The sequence below is a fragment of the Protopterus annectens genome, chromosome 5.part1 (assembly GCF_019279795.1).
Source record: "Protopterus annectens isolate FY-2018-M chromosome 5.part1, PAN1.0, whole genome shotgun sequence".
Lineage (NCBI taxonomy): Eukaryota > Metazoa > Chordata > Ceratodontiformes > Protopteridae > Protopterus > Protopterus annectens.
The window spans coordinates 407,300,887-407,322,809 of NC_056736.1; the positions used below are offsets into that span (position 1 = coordinate 407,300,887).

A 21,923-nucleotide genomic window follows, 5' to 3' on the forward strand; every position below is an offset into this window, starting at 1 on the left:
TGTGAATATGTTAGTTTGTAGGGGTAGTTCTAACCGATTTAGGCTTTAGTGCTGTACAGTAGTGGGTTCTGAAAGTACTGAGTATTTACTGCAAATTTAACAGCTTTGTTGTAGTATTGTTCAAGTTTTAATTTTTGTGATGCCTGAATGTTGGTAAGGATGGGAGCTCCATAAAGAAGTGCGGGAAGGAGATAAGTAGTGGCAAGGAGAGGCAACACTTACCTCAGCAGCAGGCAACAGGCAGTTCTCTGGGAAAATCAAATTTCTTCCTTTCTGCCGGTCATCATCGGAGTCCCTCAGGGCTCTATTCTTGGACCACTTCTTTTCTCATTATTTATCAATGACCTCCATGTAGTAATTCCTCAAGCCACCTGCATTCAATATGCAGATGATTCCACACTAATATGCTCAGCAAACTCTCCATCAGAACTATATTCTCTTAATCAAAATGTTTTTAATACTGTAGAAACATGGTTTACAAAACGCTGCCTCCTTCTTAAGGCCAAAAAAAAACAAACTCTTTCTCTTTACCCCCACTACCAAGCCCTCCCCCGTAGATTTCTCAGTCTCTTCAAATAATGGCACTATTATATTCCCAAACTCTATCACTAAACTGTTGGGAATAACCATTGACAATAACCTTACTTTGATTACCATATTAATACCACCATTAAAACAGTCAACAGAAAAATAGGCTCCTTATATAGAATAAAACCTTTCCTAACCCCAGCAGCTAGAACCAAGATTGCTCACTCCCATCTAATCTCAACTCTTCTGTACGCCTCACCTATTTATACCAACCTAAAGAAAAATAACCTTAAACTAGCAACTTCCTACAATAACATTGCCAGATTCGCTACTGGAAATCCCTTTAGAACCCACCACTGTTTGAATCTTAGGCGACTAGACTGGCTTGAATTGCAAAACCATCTGATAATCTCCCAACTCATGATTGCCCACAAGATATTTTACCAACCCAATACCACCCCTATACTCTCCAATCTCTTAATCCCCTATAAAAATCTGAATTCCCTACGTTCTTCTAGCAAACTCCTCGCCAACATAACCAAGTCTAATAACATAGCTGGTGACTCTCTGTTTACTAACGCAGCAGGAAAAAACTGGAACCTGCTACCCAATGAACTAACTCTAATCACATCATTGCCTCTCTTTAAACAACATCTCAAAACGCACTGTGGTTATGCCCTTGTAGTAACCCTGACTAACCACCCTCTTCCACCACTGTTTCTTCCTCTTCCAAACAAACTTCCAAACATTTTAATGCTTATTCATGTAAACAAGACTGGCACTGTTTAAACTCTAATCAACATACTGCTGAAATCTTTCTGCTTGATGTGAAAAATTCCATATGAATCTTACTGTGCTACATTTTTTTGTTGCTTTCTTAAGTGTAAATATTTTTACTGTTGCTTTTTTCAAGTGTTAATTACTTGTTGTATTTTTTTATTAATCCTTTCATTTACCATGTAACGATATTTTTACTTTTTCTATCTCGTTGGAGCTTTTCTCCCCGGGCTTCTACTGAATGGAAATATATCCAGCTAGACTAGCCCGGTTAACAAATGTAAAATAAATAAAATAAATAAAAATAAATAAGTGTAGCTTTAATTGTGTTGGTGGGAAAGTTTTTGGCTCAAACTATATAATAGAAGGATGAAACTAGTACAGAAAAGAGTGAAATCCCAAGAAGGGAAGACATCCCTGATCATTATCAGCAAGAAACTACGATCCCTCATAAAATCATCCAAGGCGAGCTTCGAAAGAAAAATTGTCAAGGACTCCAAAGATAACCACAAGGCATTCTTTAGCTATGTCAAGAATCTAAGTGGCAATGCTCAGATCTACTTGGAGTTAGTGCAGAATAGCACAAAATGCACTGAACCGACCGATATCGCCAACATCCTGGCAGACCGGTTCAGTGCAAACTTCACCCCCCTCTCACCTCCAAACGGGCCCGTAACCATGCAGAAGAATGTAGAGCCCCTGAAATCACAAACACTCATGTTAAAACAGCCCTCTCCAAAGCCAAAAGCACAGCATCAATGGGACCGGACGGTGTCCCAGGCTGCATCCTGCACGAGCTCAAAAATGAACTAACCGCTCACCTAAACACACTTTTCAAACTCGGCCTCTCCACAGGCTATGTACCCATAGCGTGGTGCACAGCAGCGGTTATTCCACTCCACAAAGGTGGAGCCACAACAGACCCCGGGAACTATCGCCCTGTAAGCCTGACTAGCGTGGTCTGCAAGGCTATGGAGCGCATCATCATGGAACTCATTAACAAGAGACATTGGGAACCTCCAACACACTGGACTCTACTCAGTTTGGCTTTGTTAAGGGCAGATCATGCCTCCTAAACCTAGTGGACTTCTTTGAGACAGTTACCAAGGTTATAGACGAGGGAAAGATGGTACACACAGCCTACCTAGACCTCACAAAGACCTTCAACAACATTCTCCATTCTGGTATTATAGACAAGTTCACTAGCCTGAACATAAAACCCCTACATCACAAGATGGGTTGCCAACTGGCTCACAGACCGAACCGATATGGTGAGAGTTGCGGGAGCTAGGTCCGACTCTGAACCGGTTAGAAGTGGCATTCCCCAGGGCTCAGTCCTAGGACCCCCCCCCATTCGGCATAAACCTCTCAGAGGTACAGGCAAGCACAGGAGGACTATGGCTGACCAAGTTTGCAGACGACTGCAAACTAGGGGCTATAATTGACTCTCCGGCTGACACAGACATCCTCCAAAAGGGTCTCACTGAGACAGATACCTGGTGCCAAAATCATGGCCTCAAGCTAAATGCCAAAAAGTGCATAGTCATCCCCTTTGGAAAAAACAAATTACCCACAAACTACCACATAGGTGGTAGTCCCCTAAATATGGACGACGTAATAAGGGATCTGGGGACCCAAGTATATAGTGATCTCTCCTTTGATAATCACATTGCCAAAGTGGTTAGAAAATCCTTCTATGTGGCCCACGTAATCACAAAAGGGTTTGCATCCAGATCAAAAGATGCCATTGTGCCCCTCTACTCATCACTCATCAGACCCATCATAGAGTACAACGCCCCATTTGGGATGTACCTTTCAAGACACCTGCAACAGCTGGAAAGACCACAGAAGTACCTCACCAAGAGGATCACTGGCCTCAAACAGATGCCCTATGCAGCTTGACTGAAGAAACTCCAGCTGTACTCGGTTGCATATTACCTACTCAGAGGTGATCTCTGCCTGACATACAAGGCCATGTCCAACCCAGAGTTGATGGGCATGCTCCACCTAAAGAAAACCTTATCCCCTCAAGCCACACGCTCTAGGGATCTAAACCTCACCACAACAATAAATAGGATGTGCTGCAGGGATAGATTCCTGTCCCAGAGACTTCCCATGCTTTGGAACAAGATTCCACTCTACATTGGGCAGAGCTCCTCGCTAACACACTTCAAGAGAAACCTTGACGAGTGGATGGGAAACAGAAAGTTTACCCCGGGGATCACTTCAGTGGCTCTGCTGGACAGAGGCACAGGGAACTAATCTAAGGGGGCTGCGAAAGCCAATACATTCTGGCTAGGCTTATAATTGCCTTTGGGCAGATAGCCTAGTACCTACCTGTGAACCTATGAACCCTAGTTTTTGATGTTTTTTTATGCAAATTTGTATATGCAGGTTGAATTTAAGATTATTATCCACTATCATCTGTGTGGAGTTTGCATGTCCTCCCCACGGGTCGAGTGGTGTTCCGAAAGACATGCATGAATGTGCGTGCCTTCGTTGAAGGTTGGGAGTTGAGCAGGCAATTCGGCACCATGAAAATCTACTGCCAATCAGTAGCAGACCGGAGTTCCGCTGTGGCGACCCCTAACCGAGAAAAGCCGAAAGACGACAACATCCACTATCATCCCTAATAATTTGCTATGAGAAGTGATTTCAGTGGTTGCATTATCAAGAGAAAGAGGAGTTTAAAATTTTGTTTTTTAATGGGAGAGGGATCTGGAAAAAAAATTGTACTTTGTGGGGGGGGTTTATATAAGGATTGAACATGAGTTGTGACTTAAAAAGCCATGTTTCAGTTATTTGGTACTAGGCTGTTTGCCCTAGGGCCTATACAAGCCTAACCATATCAATTCCCTGGCTATTTCTTCTCACAATATTTAGGTGTATACTAGGCTAACGACCACTAGGACTCTTAAAAGCCTAGCTGTGCAAACCAAATGTGACCCACAGATTTGATTTATATTTTACTGACTGCCTTTGTCCATCAGAGACATAGGAGCCAGACCAGGGTTGGCTTTCCAATTACCCATCCATTGGCCCAAATTGCAGTTAAATTGGAATAGGAAGAAACTCTGCTTTACTTGGGTGGGGGTGGGGGGGGCTGGTCCAGAGAGTGGGAATTCTCTGAGAAACATTTCTCGCTCTCCAACATGTCCTATTTATGTTTCAAGCAAAATTTTTTTTTTTTTTAATCTGGTAGTTCTGATGCTGTTTGTTTTGTGGATGTGCAAGAGATTCATCAAAACAGAGTCCAGATATGCTTTTTTTATGCCAGGCAAAGATCACCTCTCAGAAGTCTGTATGATACTGACTAAAGAGACAAGGCATTGAGGTAATGAGAGTAGGACAGTGTGTTTAATTCTCCTGTATTCTTTTTGTAAGGAATCTGTGTGGCCATTCCAATTGCTGCATGTTTCTGGTAAAGTACATACCAAAGGGAGCATTATACACTGTGATCTGCCTGATGATCGCTGAGTACAGTTTTATTGGAATGATGACCTCTGTGGACCTAGTTCAGCAACATAGAAGGATTTTCTTACTTCCTTTGATACATGTTGGTCAAAACACAGCTTGTCAGAGAGAAACTCTCCCATTTTAATTCTTGCCTCCTACTCTTCATATGTCCTCCTTATTAACCCTATTCTGTCAGAAAACACAAATGCTACCACTGCCCTACTCAGAAAATCCTAGCTGACTCTATCAGTTTTTCTCTGCATCAAAACCAACCAGTAATAGCAGTGTTGTCTTACATTCTTCTTCCCACTGGATCATCATTCTGTCTTAATGTCAAACGTATTTTTGTTTTTATTTTTAGATCTAAAAATAAATGTTTATTGTTAGACCAGAAGACTGTCTCTGTTTGGATTTGTCAAGACAAGAGGGAGGGTAAGGGGATAGTCTGTCTTGTGGTGGTGCCTAGAATTTTCTCTTTAATACAGCAATAACAGTTTTAGATGGAATTTTAATGTATGCCAGTTTAATTATTATCCCCTGCCAGCAACCACTTACTCCACAAATATGTCATTGTTTGTTTTTTTCTCTTCTGTCATTACTGGAACCTGTCTTGCAATCAGTATTGTCTCTGTTCTTTTTCTTTGTGTCTCATACTCTGAATGTTCATCCTGAAATCCTTTTTTTTGTCAAATTCACATGCCCATTTATATCCAGATGCATCTCCTGTAGCATTGCTGTTAGCACCCTACACTTCTGAATATAATTTAGTTCTCTTTGCTTTATGTCTATACCTGCAAAGCACATTTATATTTTATGTTAATATCAACAAAACATCCATTCTGATAAAAAAGTGATTACTTCTATGTATTATGCATGACAGTTCTTTTGGAAGTTTCCAACTTGCTGCTTGAATGCATACACTATCTGGTAGGCTGGCCGTTTATGTAAATTACTTCTAATCTCTGTTCAAACCCATATCACATTTCCCAGCCACTTTACTTTAACAGCTACACTCAAAACATTAGATTGTCAATACCGTATCCCATTTTAACTTACAAGTAAACTATGAAAACTATGCATATTTTCCAGTACCCCGCCATTTAGAACAGTTGCCCCTAACTGATGGCTGCACCACAGGCATTATCTATTCTAATGTTTTAGTTAACTCTGCTTTCCCACACACACATAATCTCTCTCTCCTTATCTCCATTCCCCTCCTGAATGTGAACAACAATGTGCATGCTTTCAGTAAACTTTTTAACTTCTAAGCTTAAGAAAATTGTACTGGCTACAATATTTAATGCAGTAATGTACTAAGGCTGCTGGAGGCAACGACTAGTAGAACTAGTCACTTCCCACAGTTTCGGTCTTCATTTATTTCCACCGAATTGTTTTCCATTTTCCCTGTAAAAGCTAATTTTCTTAGTAGATTTCACTCAGAACACACTGTTCAGACTTTTCATGATCAATTGCTTGCAGCTGCAAGACTCCTTGTTGCCAACTAAAATCATTTACTGATGGAAAAAAGCTAGTAATCTTGCAGTTGCAAGAAAGAGCCCTTTTAAATTTCTGTCACAGCTGTCATGAGTAATATCTCCATATATGTTACGGTTTAGATATTTTAAGACTTTGCATCTGGTTTAGTAAATTTTACAGATTTCATGACACCACGGAAGCAACAATCATGAAATCAAAGATTTTTAAACCTAGTCTACTGTCAGTGACAGTTGTGTTCTCACTTTTCTAAGCTGGAAACAATTCCTAATGAACCTGTAAGCGGGCGCACACCCACCCACCCACACACAGAGTCCTGTTTGCAATTTCTGATGTTGGACTCTTTTTACTGTTTATACCTTGTGGTATTACATGCTCTCATCACTCATTCCTGCATTTGTAAGTGCTGCTGCCTTGCTTTGACTGACTGACTGCCTCACTGTCCAACAGCATGTCTCCACCTTCTGTAAGATTTCAAGATTTTTCAAAAGTCTCACCAGTTACTGGAAGTCTCTCATTGGCTCTGCATCAGAGTTCAAACAGAGCAAAGAGAGCATAGGGGTCTGAAAGCATATATCATGGACAGAAGTAGGTTAAAAATTAAAAAAGAGCTGGGTGCATAAGACCCAGGATAAAAAAGAGCCCAATCCTGGTAGGCACACTACTGCCAGGACTGGAAAAGTTGAGAGTGTAGAATCCTCAAAATATGGAAACATTCCTACAATAGGGCCAGGTGAAGCCCTGGGGGGATGGCCCCTCTGTTGTAGACTGAAGTAGTAGTCCACAAAAATCACAAAAACTGATAGGCCAAAGAAGAGCTATAAAGATGATAACTTGAACTATTAAGGATAAGAAAGAAATTATATATTGTTACTGTTATGCAAAAAGCCCAGAATTTCCAGACACAAGATATACAGAACGATTGATAGAAATTAGAGGAAAGGGAAATACTTCCAGAGGAAAAACTGTCAGAAGCTTCATATGAAAATCTGTGTTAATTAATGCAACAGATTTGTGAAAAAGCAGTATACAGATGAAGAAACTTTGATCTGTTTGGAAAAGAAGCATCTGAGGAAGTACGAAAATGTAAACGACAAAACCTAGAGATATTTGTAAAGTATAGAAAAGAAATATGGACATGGGAAAGAAAGAGAAATTTGATAAGGTGCAATATTTATGCAAAGGAGAAAGCCAAATTAGTCAGTATAAAGAAGGCAACCCGAAAGGTATTCGATGAGAAATACAGGCAAAGGCTTCTGGATATGGAAAATTTCACAATAAAAAAGTAATATCACAAAGAGGGAACATAAAAACAAAATTAGTAAAATAGAAGTTAAAAAAATAGAAGTTAAGGTTATGAAGTGCCTCCGAAGTGAAGGATTTGGTGTAGAAGGTCTACCACAGGTTACATCATACCATGATGGAGTGAGTCCCCAAAGTAAGGAGAAGCAGAAAGATCAGGAGACATCTGAAGAAGAACTATGGACATGGGCTAGAAAGAGATTTAATATGGTGTAATATTTATGTAAAGGAGAAAGCAAAACTAACTGATACAAAAAGAGCAGCTCCAAAGATATTTGATGAGGAATACAGGCAAAGGAATCTAGACATGGAAAACTTTGCAATGCAAAAATAAGGAGACAGAGGAAAAGGAGATTAGTAATGGAGAAGTTAAAGAAATAGAAACTGAGGTTATGGAGTACCTGCGAAGTGAAGGATTCAGTGTAGAAAATGTAATTTAGAAAGCACCATAACAGGATGGAGCAATATATAGCCAAAGTAAGGGGAAACCACTGGACCAGGAAGCAACTGGTCACGTGCTATATGAAGGTATTTTGGAGCCTTGTACAGAAAACCAGTATAAACGTTCACTTGAAGCTAGACAGCAAGGGAAGGAACAGGAAAATGTAGAAACTTTGCAGTCAGTGTTGAGGAGTGATAGGCCAGTGAGTTCCCATATGACAGAGCAACAGATGGCACAGGATGAAATTGAAGAGAATGTGCAACCGGAAGATGCTATAAAACTTTTATATAAAAATGCCCACAGGAAAAGGAAAATAAGGGATATGCTCTCAGTTTGGAATAAAATGAGCTAAGAGAAGAGTCAGTAGGTTCATAGGTGTGTACTAGGCTAATGGCCCTAGCATCATGCCACCCTTTATTTAATAGACATAGATAGCTATATTAAGATCAATGAAAGAAATTGACTGCAGAACATCAATAAAACCCCAAAAGTTAGAAGTCTGATAAAACAAATGAACACAATAATTAGGACTGTCCATAGAGATCCATGCGATATAACAGAAGTAAACAGGATATATCACTGTGCTGCTAAAGTAATAAATGATAAAGTTCTACCACAAGAACATAGGGTAATGAGGGAAAGGAAGGGGAGAAATCGAATACCATCATGGAAGTATCGAATAGAGAAAACTATAAAGCAATTAAGACAAGAAGTGTCACTTAGAAAGCTATAGAAGAGGGAATAGATAAACAAAAATACTAAGAAAGATAGATGTGATAAAAGCAATGTGCAGCATTAGAATAGACTGGGATTTGTCATACACTGTCGTAAATAAATTAAAAATTTCAGCACAGGTCGAAAAACTTTGAAGATACGCAGATAATTATAAAAGAAAAGTACAAAATAAGCAATTTATTGATGACCCAAAACGGTTTTATAGAGAACTGGGAAACAACTAAATGGAATTGAAAGACTGTCAAAAAAAGAAGAAATAGATACATTTTGGAGAAGTATCTATGAAGATCCTGTGGAACGTAACAAAGCTGATAAATGGATACAAGAAGTAAAAGAAAGGATAAGAAGTTTAAAGGTACAGGATATGAAATGGGATGGAGTAACAGCCAGAGAGAGTGAAGCAAAGTTAAGAAAAGACTCTCATTGGAAAACCCCAGGCCCAGATGCAGTACCTAACTTTTGGTTAAAAGTATTAACATCTTTGCACGAAGATTTAGCCATGAGTGAGAACTATTTGTGTGTGTGCCCCAAACAGACACCAACCTGGCTAACTACAGGAAAAACAATACTCCTGCTTAAGAATGAACCTGCAAGCTACCCTAAAAATTATAGCCCAATAACTTGTCTTCTGAGGATGTATAAACTATACACTGGAATTGATGCTGACAGAGTTTATAGTCATTTAGAAGAAAACTCAATTATGGCAGAACAAAAGGGCAGTAAAAGAAAGTTACGTGGAACAAAGTATCATTTGTTGTTAAATAAAAGTCATAGTGGAGAACTGTAAAAAGGGGAAGAATCCTTAAGTATGGAATGGATTGACTACAAAAAAGCATTTGATAGTATCCCACATTCATGGATAAGAGTGCTTAAAAATATATAGGATACACCCTACACTGATCAAATACATTACCATGACCATGAAACAGTGGCAGACCACTTTGCAATTAAGCCATGATAAAGGACAAATTGTTATCCCAGCGTTAAAAATTTAAAGGGGGATATTCCAGGGTGACTCTGTCACTGTTGCTATTCTGCCTTGCCCTAAACTGATTAAGCTGTTTACTTAACAGCTTAGGTGATGTAATTTTGCTCCTAAAAAGCAACAAAGTGTAAAGACTTCTCATCATCTCTGTAGCGCATCAGATGAGGAACTGAAAGCACAACTGCAGGTTGTCAAACCTTTTTCAGATGATGTAAGAATATCATTTGGGCTTGATAAATGTGCAAAAGTAACCTTTAAAGCTGGAAAACTGCAGCACCAGGAAAACATAAATTTGGGACAAGAATGTGGTAAAAAAGAACTTGAGCAAGAGGGAGTATATAAATATTTGGGAATTGATGAAGAATCAACAATAAAACATGAACAAATGCAAATAAAACTTAGGAATACTTTAGAAGACTTGAATTAATCCTGGAAACAACGTTGACATCTAGGAACAAAATCCAAGCTGTAAACCAATTTGCTTTTCTTGTCCTAACTTACAGTTTTAGAGTGATTAGATAGGAAAACAAGAAGGCTGCTTCGTGCTCACCAAATGATTTATAAAAATCAGTGTATACCAAGGTTATATATTCCCCGTTCCAAAGGAGGGATGGGCCTCCTTGAAATTGATTATATGTATATATCTGAAATCGTGGGACTCAACACATATCTGCTGTCCTCACAAGACCCAAATGTAGTGAAAGTTTTCAAACATGAGGAGAATAAATCTAAGATGACTTCACTGCTTAATCCAGCAGAAGCATACCGGCATCAAGCAGGAATGGAAATCAAACCAGAAGTAGATAAAAATCATGCAGCAACTGAATGTACCAAAACCAAAAGAAAGCATATAAGGTGAAGGACCAGATGAGAAGGCAAGAAATGTGGAAAGTGCATAAATATAGTTGCAAGTATAGAGAACTTCTGAAAGAATATCAGGTTGATCAGGAACGAATGAAGGAATTCTTAAGGAGAGGCGAATTCAAACCAAGAAATGAAAGGTTAATATTTGCGGCGCAAGATAGTGGGCTGCGTACATGCTGGTTTACAAAGTCCATTGAACATGTGAAAGAAACAGACAAATGTAGGTTTTGTAAAACCAAATTGGAAACAGTCGCACACCTCGTTGCTGGTTGTGACTTACTAATGGCAGAAGGACTATATACTGAAAGGCATAATAATGTAGCAAGGCTGTTGCACTGGGGATTGTGTAAACATTATGGTACTGAAGTGGCTGAAAAACACTGGAAACTTGAGCCGCAAAGCATCATAGAAAATGATGAAGTATATACCCCAATGCGATCATCCATTACCAGCAGTACAAAAGATAGATGCTAGAAAACTGGATATAGTGGTCCATGAAAAGGAGACAAAAGTAGCATTGATCTTTGAAATTGTCACACCTAGTGACTACAGTGTGTTGCGTACAGAGAGAAACAAAGTCATAAAATATCAGGATCTGCAGGCAGAAGTTAGAGCAATGTGGAAGAAAGAGATACCCAGACAGTTCCAGTAGTAGTAGGAGCAATGGGTCTTATAAAAAGAATCTACAATCGTATTTAGATATGTTACCAATCCATATAACCCCATACAACTTGCCAGAGTAGTCATTACTGGGCACATTGTGGGTGCTGCAAAGAGCACTTTTGGCTGACATCAAAGATTGAAACAGTACTAATTTTATAAACTTTAATTGTACTTTGACTTAGGAATGGGATACATTCCCGGCATGGTATTAGAAACGCAAAAGATTTGGAGAAATTAAAAAGCAAGCAGACTACAACAACTGGTTTGGATTTTTGTTTTCTTAAAGAACCCAGCTTGGACTTTTTTCTTTTTTTTTTTTAATTATTAGTGTTGGGTTTAGACTTTTCCTTTTTAAAGAACCTAGCTCAGACTTTTTTTAATATTATTACTATTATATGTGGACTCCCCAGGCAGCACCAGATCCTAGGCAGCTGCATAAGTCGTCTTGTGGTTGATCCAGCCCTGAAAGGAACAGCACCAACTTTCTCTGCTGAGAACATGACATAGATATGGGTAACAGGCATCACTACCCACAAAAGGTGTCCACGTCAAGCATTACAGTGGAAATATTGCATGTACATTAAACAATCTCAAAGGAAGAATTTAAAATATAGGCAGTATCACAATATACATAGATGTCATAAATATTCTAAGACCACTAGGTCTTAGGATCATTCATACCTTACTTGGACTTTACCTCATATGATAGAAGGGGCATATTGGTCAGTAGTGGTTGATGACTATTGGCTACCCATCCAGTCATCTAGGTTATGTTTAAAGAAAGAGAGTCATACTGCTTAATGTGCAGGGGAAGTTTAAGCCAGAGGTTTTGAGAGATGTTGCGCTACAAATCTGCCCCTCTTCCATGTTTTATTTATTTGTTGGTGAAGATTTAGGTCCCTGGTTCTAGTATTGTTGGAGATATTGGACTTGCAGAGATACAGAAGGTCTGGGACATCCAGGCTCTACCATGTTGCAGTGAGACAGAGATCTCCCATCAAACGTCTGTAAGACATTGAATAAAAGAGCAGAGCTTCCAGTGTCTTTTGCGTCCTCAGTGACTTTAGGCCTGTGATCATTTTGGTTAGGAACTTTTGGATTTTTCTAATTGTTAGAAGTACATCCTGAAAGAGGAGTTATTCTCAATATCTGGTCTGATCTTTGCCGAGTATAAGGAATTGATCATTTTTTTAGACCTCACTGTACAAAGTAAAAGGATTTCCCAACATTCATTTTCACATGATGGTCAAAAGAGAGGAAGTTATCAACACAAGTGCATAGGTCATTGACATTTACATTTTGTAATAGTGTGTTGTCTGCCAGAAGTAGAGATACTACACATTTTAGCATTTATTTTGAGCTCATTTTTAGTACACCAAGAGTTTATTTGGGAAAGTTCATTCTTGATGGTTTGTGTATCAGGAATGACTTAACAGGAAGCCCAAGTTTGTAGTTATGTGCACACTTTGTTAGCCAGAGGTTTTGGTTCTCTGCTTGGAGATCTGAAAAGTTGATGCCATAAAGGAGAGGCACCAGCACCAAGCTCTGAGGGATACAACAGGTCACTTTCATGCTTTCTGATGAGATACTCACACCTGGCACTGTGTGGGTTCTGTCTTTCTGCCAGTTTGTTTTCCATCTTACCATTTGTGGGTTTATTTTTAAAGCATTTAGTTTCTTTATGGTACAAGCATGGGGAATGCTGTCAAAGACTGTAGATATACCATGTACAGCCTCAGTAACCCTTTCAAAAGATTTTTTACTAGATTCAGTAGACCAAATTTACAAGTCACAAAGCCTTACTGTTGGGCATAAAGCCTGATGAGATTGTTGATATAGTAGTTTGAGTCCAGTTGTAATACATTCTGCAACTTTGTAGATGAGGCTTATACGACTGACAGAGACAAGGCCCCTCGTATGAAGACACATCTCCTCTGCCATGCACTGTTCATCAGGATAAAACCAGTAGCTAAACTGGATACTGAATAACTGTGCTGTCAGGTAGAAGTGGGCTTAGAGGAGTTGTACTAATACCAAAGTTAACCCAACTCCTGTTAACCTCCATAGATTTGCACATAAAAAGGCTTGCAGAAGGATATGCATATGATGCAGGACCTGTTACCATACTAAAATAAGTGGGGTGCTGAAGCATGGACTTTACAGGTATGTCCAAATTATCACAGGTAGAGTACTGTGCAGTGTAGCCATAGCTGGATTTGCATACAGCTGTTATCTGCTGGTATGCAATGAGCAGTATAAAACACGTCCAGTATGCTTTATGTTTACAAGACAGTGTAGAAACCACTTGTGCGATGAATGTTATAGCAGTGCAATAGGTTTTAGATAGTAATGTATCATTCCTTCCCTTGTTGGTTGTGGGCAACATTCTTGTACAGGTAATGGAGGTGCACATTTGTTAGAGCTTGGTGCTAAAATAACTTTGTACTCCCATATTACTGTATTATCACTGTACTGAAACTGGAGTTCTTGTTCTGTGTATTGTTTGTGTCCCTCTCAGTCTTTCTAGATCACATTGTTGTGGCAGTCTGATCAAAGTAAAGATGTTGCAATTCATTTATCCACTTAGATCTGTCATATCTGGATACAGAGGTACAGTAAAGATGTGTTCAGCTACAATTTGCATATTACCCACAAGTCCATGTCAGAAATATGTAACAGAATGATTTGCTAATGTAATTGCATTCAGATATGTAAGCCTAGTGCAGTTTGATGCCTCTGTATTGTAATACAGTATATTATGTGCACATTGTAGAAGCATACAGTATCACCACTACAGTTGAAATTAATAATTGTATTAATGTATTTAATTTTTAACCAGGGTAGATTAGTTATCACAAATGACCAATTTTACTCTCAGCCCAGGAAAGCATTAATGTTTTATAATTACAGATATATTTTCAAGAGGTAAAATATGCATAATTATAATACAATTGTTGGGAATTTACAGGAATTATATACTGTAATACATATAAACATAAACATATATGCATTTTCTGTCATAGAGACAGGTGAGCAAGTTTATAAAACATTTACTGCATTGTTGCATACAGATTCAAACAAATGAATAGATATTTTAATTGCTTGAGATTGTTTAAAGTACAGATCTAGTGTTTTGAAGTACTTTAGTAGTGAATTAGTATGATAAGTGTTTTAAGTATGGTGAAGTTAAAGCGGAAGGGATAGTGAAGTTGTCAGTAAGTGGGTGTTTATGGCTTGTTTTAGGTTGCGTGATTTGAGATATTGCACTGGTATTTTACCATTTTTAGGAGGTGCACTTTCAGCTGGAAATTAACTTTTTGGGAAAGAGGATGTGTTAAGAGAGGTTGATATGGATTCCCAGATTTTGAGATCTACTACATAAAAACAGTGAGTAGTGCATTGGAGTTTTGTTTTATGGGTCTGCAATGAGTGTGCAGAGAATGGTCAATGTTTCTGAGTTTGTAGATTGAAACATCTTGTATTAATCTGAAAGGTAGTGGAGAAAAGTTTGGTTTTGCAGTAGTCTGGACAGTTGTGATCCAAGGAGGTCTGCCCCTTTGACAAAACACTATTATTTGCGTATAGTCAAAATATATTTATAAGGTTAACTAAAAATCACATATTTTATTGATTATCTTAGAGCATCCATGGATGGCAGTTGACATATTGAAGTCTCTGTGATATGTTTTAAGTGTAATCACTGTAGCTAAACATCTTTCTGACAACAACCTGTGCAACTAGGTGATGTGCAAAATAAGATGGCTGCTAGCTCGTTACACTTTGACATGCACCTAGTAAATAACAGTATACTTGTGACGGACTAAAACAGCAAGTATTGTATCTCCAGTTGTGAAAAGTCTTCATAAGTTCCACAATAATAATAAATAATAGTATGTATTTTCAGTATGCATTGTATGTCTCATGACTACACTGTATAACTGTACAATATGTGGAAAGTATAACATATTTGCAGTTGTCTATTGCTACATTGGGAATATGTAGTGATAACTGATATTGTAAGCACATTATTACAGGTATTTGTCAAAGACTGCTTATAATATGCAAATTAATTATGATGACATCCCTAAGCTTTGTGCCAACAGAAAACATATTATCTCGTAGTCTCACTGTTGGATTGTATCCTTTATGTACTTACCTAAGTTTTGGTCAGGTCAGCAGCACAGCTCCTTATAGTATCACGTGTCATAAACCTTATTACAACATCCAACAAAGTCAGAGGAGCATAAGTGCTTTACATCCCTCCACTAGTCATGCACAGTGGCAGCTGCAGACATCAGCACCATTAATGTATTAGCACTGTACCCCTGCCATACACATTACACATGGAGGTATACCAAGGCTGTGTCACATTGGTTCCAGGCCATTAGATGTATATAGGCAATGGAACAATTACTTTACATATATGTGATATTTATTACATATGCAGTTGTTAAATTGTTTGTGTAAATATAGTGCATGTTAAGTATATTTCATTTTACCTTTATATGCCACAACTCGGAATACACCAACTATCACATCTCCTGTTATGTAAACATAGAAGCTTTCCTACAAGAATGCAGCAAGTACTCGAGGACAATTGAGTAATATGCAAATCTTTCTTTTCACAAAAAATGTATTTTCCAGCATGACAGTGCCTTTTGTAAAAGTATGAGATATTGGTTAATACAGTTACTGTTACTGCTTAGGAGTGATATGTGACTGTATTATTATAGCTAATTTGTGCACAGTAATTGCATTACCAATATGCACGAACCATTATCAAACCTGTGTTACATACTGCGCGTTTATGCTCTTCAGTATTGTACACACATACAATCATACTGCTCAGACTGCCACGCAGACATCAGCTGTATGCATGTGGATGTGTAACTGTACTGCACATAGCATAAATCCCAGACATTTCATTTTTGCAACTCAGCTCATCTCTCACTGTGTTAAAACATTCTGCATCATACACGTTCATTTGCAGGACTTTTTTATTTTTGTAAATCTGTGTCGGTTCTTCTACATGTGATGACTTCTGAGGATGTGTGGCCCTCTTGAACCCTCCTGTCCAGGATATCACAGTTATACAGCAACGCCTAAGTATTTAATACACTCACACAAGGTTCACCAACTGGTATAGATTGGCAAAGGAGTGTAGGGTAAGAGTGAGACTGGGAGTCAACAGTGCTGCTCACAGAGGATGGCTTGACATAGTAGTGGGAGGCCCAACCCCCTCTTTGCTGGGGTCATTCAGAATATTATTGGGAACTGTTAAGAGCATTATCACTTTAGGAGTAGCCACACCCTATCCTAAAGGTTTGACACCTCCCATAGCATACATATTCACCTCCTATGGCCACTGTTCGTGGCTCTGGGTTTTAATAAGGCTTCAAAATGTGTCCTTCTTCACACCATGATGTCATCCCATGCTTCCTGTGAAGAGGGATTGGCAGGCATAGCTTCATAATTCCTCCCTTCCCACACCAGATCTTACAGGTGCTTGGGCCAGTAAATGAAACTAGACTGCCTAGGTTCTAGTAAGGATATTATCTCTGTACACCAGCAGAGCTGGCTTCATCTGCAAGACTTGTGATTTTGACAAATACTTTTGGACTCATCAAGGGTTGGCAGATATTGACATTGTCACTATGTTCTATCAGTTCATGAAATTCTAAAGTATCACATGCTAATGAGGTCCATTATTAATGTTATGATGCTGAAGAGAAAAATATAGCAGTCAGTATGTTGCATATCTATATACTCTGAGATGTTCATATATATGGGATGAGGATTACTTCTACATGTAGATAAGAATGTAGCTGCCTCATACCAATTTGTCAACTTATTTTATGTTGCATCAGTTGTGATGCATCACTTTTTATGTCTGTGTTCAACATGTACCTGAATTTAAAGACTTGCATGGAAGATGCTAGCTGCATGTTATGATCCTGCCCACTTTTATGAGGTTTCCTTTGGAATTCACTCTACGTAGCTGGCAGTACATCCACTGTAAATCTTTTGGTGGGAAACTTTTGTGGATACTGATGCATATTTTTGAGCATATCCTTGCTGTCTACAGGTAAGTTGCATTCTTAGCACAGAAAGCTGCTTGCTGTCCACAGCTGTCCATTACAGTATGCTGCATTCCCACCCCATCCACAAGTACTTGCGTATAACTGTAAGTTCAGTTAGAGTATGTTTTCTTCCTCTATATATGTATTGTAATTCTGTCTGTACTGTCTGTCTGGATATGTTATCTCTGTCTATATATTTTTGTCTATATTTATGTATTTATTGACATTTGATTACTAGGAAAGCCTGACTGGATGGGTACCCATTTTCACTGAAGGGCAAGGGAGAAAACCTCCAAAGTATTACAAAAAAACATTTTAAGAACAGTAATTTTACAATCTTCAAAAATAATACAAAAAACTCTACAGTTTAAATATGTTTACCAAATTAGACATAATATGAAAACACTGGATCTGATGTTGTCTTTTCTATCTGGATTCAACCTGTAGGTTTTCAGATCCAACTCATATCCAAGACCAACATTTCATAGACTTCAGCCTGTCGAGCTGCATCTCCTCTATCTACAATCCCTCGCTCCTGGTTAGCAGTGTAGTTGTCCAAGGTGCATCCTTTGCTATCATTTAACTTGGTTCTTTTCTAGGTCCTCTACTCTGTTTTTTGTGTATTTTTGTTAGGCAACTCATGTGATGTTGTAGTGTGGTAGTACTTTGTAGTTTAGGTAGGTTAGTTTAGGTTTTTAGGTTAGGATTCAGTTGTTAGCGCGCTTTTCCAGGTTAGTGGTTTAGGATTTTGCTGTCTGGTTGTATAGTGATATAGCCCATGTTTCCCAACTTCTTGTTGTGGTATGTGGCTTTTTTGTACATATAGAATGGATAAAGATTTCAAAAATGTAGAATGTGGGCACAAACTCCCCTCCCATGATGCACACGACCAGTATGCCTATTGTTTAGGGGTTATTCAGTTGAATTCTCCTTGTATCTTCAAGGGTTTTGGCAGCTGTGCCATTAATGAGAGGAGGGTCAAGTTCATACTGAAAGGGCTCTTTCCAGGTGGTGATTCCTCTTTGGTCTCTTCCAGCTAGAGGGAGAAGTCTAATAAGTGTCACAAGAGCTCCAAGGTCCCCAGAGCTGCTACGCAGTTGAATATGAAGATCCCAAGACCCTTACCCCCCATCGGCGACTTTGGCTGCATCGTTTGCTCAGATTCTTCAGGGCCATTTGCCTTCATCATTGATTTCTGGGAAGGCTCTGTCTCTTGTAATCAGTGTTCTGAGATCTTCCTGTCTAAGGTTGCTCTGTCAGCTAGGACCATCTACCTCACAGGTGTCCTCACCAGAGTCATTCTCTCTTGATCCGACCTTCTGTGGTCGCATCCGTTCATTGGAGCTTCTGTCCAGTGGGCGAGTCCCCCAAGCCTTCTTCAATGGCTTTGTCAGCTTGGTTACCCTGGTTCATTGTGAGTTCAGGACCTGAGAAGTTGGAACAGTTGATGCAGTCCTTTTTACAAGTGCATATGAAATTAGGACTCATTACCTCGACTGGGCCCGTAATCTAAAGCTTCAGCTACATTCTTCCTTCTGGCCCATCAGCTCCAAAGTCATTGGAACAGGTTGGCTTCCCACTCTTAGGATTGGATCTGATGTATTAGTCAATTTCAGTGCCAACCCCTACATTGGTTTCCCTCAACTCTGGTGTCTTCAGAGGTGAGTGGACTCCAGAGCCAAGATATCAAGGCAAGTGTATTCAGGTTGTGTATTATCCCTGTTTTGGGGTCATCCCTCCTGCTTGGGCCTGTGCTCTGGATACTTCAATTCTGGTTTTGGTGTATGGGCAGGTTGGAGTTGTTGCTGGGTCTGATGTGTCCTTGGGGTCTTCGGATCCTAGGTCCACTGGCTCCGGCCTGCTTCAAGTTCTGCCTTCGACATTATGGAAAGGATGGCACACTGTTGCGGCAGTTTGCATTGACGCTTCACAGCAAGAGGGTCTCCGGTTTGATTCTTGGTTGGGGTGCCTTCTGTGTGGAGTCTGTATGTCCTCCCTGCATTTGTGTGGTTTTCCTACGGGTGCTCCAATTTCTTCCCACTTTACAAAGACATGCGTCTGGAGCATTTTATCCCCGGGCCTCTGCTGATAATTATCTTGTTCAAAGTTGGACTTTCCAAGTAAACAGATGTTAAATAAACAAATGTTAAACTAATGTTAAATAAATAAATGTTCTCCCACAAAGAGACAAGATTGTTCAGGTACAGCCACTGCCCCTCACCTTTGAGATCTGCGTCTGTTGACACTGTTCAGCATGTTCTGGGATGGGTCACCAGTCTGCTCTTTCTTAAGTCCCTCGGACTCTGCTGTCCCTGTCACCCTCATCCCGGGATTCAACACATTAGGAGGTTTTGGGCAAGAGACATTGTAAGAGGAAGTAAATGGACACTCCCGAAGAGTCAAAGAGGGGGTACCAAAATCTCCCCATGAGGATGCCTCCTTTGGTGACCTTTTGGAACTACTTCACCAGTACCGGGGCTAGACTGCCAAAGTCCCATCTCCTGAGGAGTCATTTTGTCTAGAAGTTTTCAGGGTGGGCCCATCCATGTTCTGGGTAGGTCCCCTCTGGACGCTGTTATTGACTTGGTTCCTGAAGGGCATGGTAGGAGCCTGGTACGGCTGATCCCTAAGAAGCCAGACAAGATTCTTGAACCCCCTCCTCAAGGACTTGGCAACAGTGGAGTAAGATTCCGTCTGTGGATGCTATCATGGTTGCAGTAGCCACTGAAAAGGATGCCTCATTAGAGAGAGTTCCTCTGTTCACCCCCCAAATAGGGAGTCTCAGGCATTGCACTGATTAGGAAAGCATTCTTAAGCCTCAACCACCTTTTTCACTGAGGACTTTGAACTGTCCAGCTCGCTTGAGCAGACTTCAGTGTGATATTTTGCCAGAAGTGTCAAAGGTAGTCAAGGCTCAGCAGACTCTAGAGTCTTGGAAGACTTTGTATACTCAGATGTCCACTTTGCAATCTATTACTAGTGTGCCCATGCATCTGCTGTCTAATGCGGCTGATGGTACTTCCCAGGCTGCTAGTGCCAGCATTGCCATGTATCTCTACGCTTGGGTGAGGTTGTGTAATTTTGTGGACTACTTTAAGACATCCTTTATTAATACCTCCTTTGATAGCTCCATTCTTTTCGGCCCAAGTTTAAGGACACATTGACCAGAAGTTAGCAGGAGGGGAAGATGCCATGGGAGTGTATTTTGCTACCCCTCACCTGACCTTCTCTAGGAATCAGAAGGGGGGGGACACAGTATTCATTCCAGAAAGCTCCTCCTGAGGGTTACCTCCAAGGCAAGGGTAGTCCACAGAATCAGGGGTTTCTCAGAGTTTTCTCTGGGAACCCTTTCAGTGGCCCTGAAGGGTTGCCCAACTGTCCATCTGTGGAAAAACAGTCTCCTGTTGCTTGGCTCTACACCAGACAGTGTGGGAGGCCATCACCTTGGCATGCTCATATGTGACTAGTTAAAACTAATGCACAGCGAAGCACTTCATGTTAAACTTGCTTACATTGCACAGTGGACGAGTTCCCAGTGAAAACTTTTGGGACTCTGGCCTTGTGGCACAGCTCCTGCAGTATCAGGATCAGGATTGGATGTAGTGGCTATAGGCTCTGAAAGGAAATAAGAGAAAAACTCTAATATTGAAGCAGTAAATGTAATACTTAGATGGAGGAAGGACGTAAGTCAGAGCAAGCGAATATTGAGTATTGTAAGAGCAGAGAAATGGTAAGAAAGTTTATGAATTTAAGGTCAAAATATGTTTAGCAGGAGGTATACTGCTAGAGAATCACAGTAGAGCAAATTGTCATAACACAGGGCAACTTAAAACCATCACTTAGTAAACATTCATTGGATTCATCAGTGCATTAAGATAGTGTTGTATATACCAAAACACCAGCAACTGACATTACACACATACATACAGACTTGTTAAAGGACACAGGCTTAACATAGCTTATCTGATCTGAATGAAAGTGATACAAGCCAAGCAACAGGAGACTGTTTCCACAGATGGACAGCTGGGCAACCCTTCAGGGCCACTGAAAGGGTTCCCAGTGAAAACTCTGAGAAACCCCTGATTCTGTGGACTACCCCTGCCTTGGGGGTAACCCTCAGAGGGGTTGGGAGGCTGGTCTAATGGTTAAGGTGTTTGGCTTACAAACACAAGTTGCAGGGTTTGAGTCTCACAAGGGATAATTGGCTAGGCTTAAAATGGCTCGCAAGGGCAGTTGACCTAGTACTAATCTATGAACCTATGAACAAGTACAACACACTACCAAGGTCTTTTCATTGTTCTGCTTAATCTTAGAAAATATATATGTATGTGTGTGTGCATTATAAGCTTAGGCAACATGTGCTACATTACTGCAATATCTATAAATCTGCCAAGTCAGTATTGCAGTTCACATCCATATTACACATGAAATTTGTTACATTGCCCATTTAATTACTCCAAAAACATTATATTGCCCCATTAATTACTCTGAAAACTTAATAGTAGTACAGTGTTAAGACTTTTCGGAATCTCACTACAAGTTTAAGTGAGTTATAATAAAGTAATACTGTTGCTTTATAAAGATTCCAAGACATCAT

At 39.8% G+C, this 21,923-nt stretch overlaps 1 protein-coding gene across 1 annotated transcript in view; it reads left to right on the plus strand.

Moving 5' to 3' along the window:
* CDKL5 (cyclin dependent kinase like 5) overlaps window positions 1-21,923 on the plus strand; it is a 1,714,404-nt gene that overhangs the window by 1,079,148 nt on the left and 613,333 nt on the right. The window lies entirely within an intron of this gene.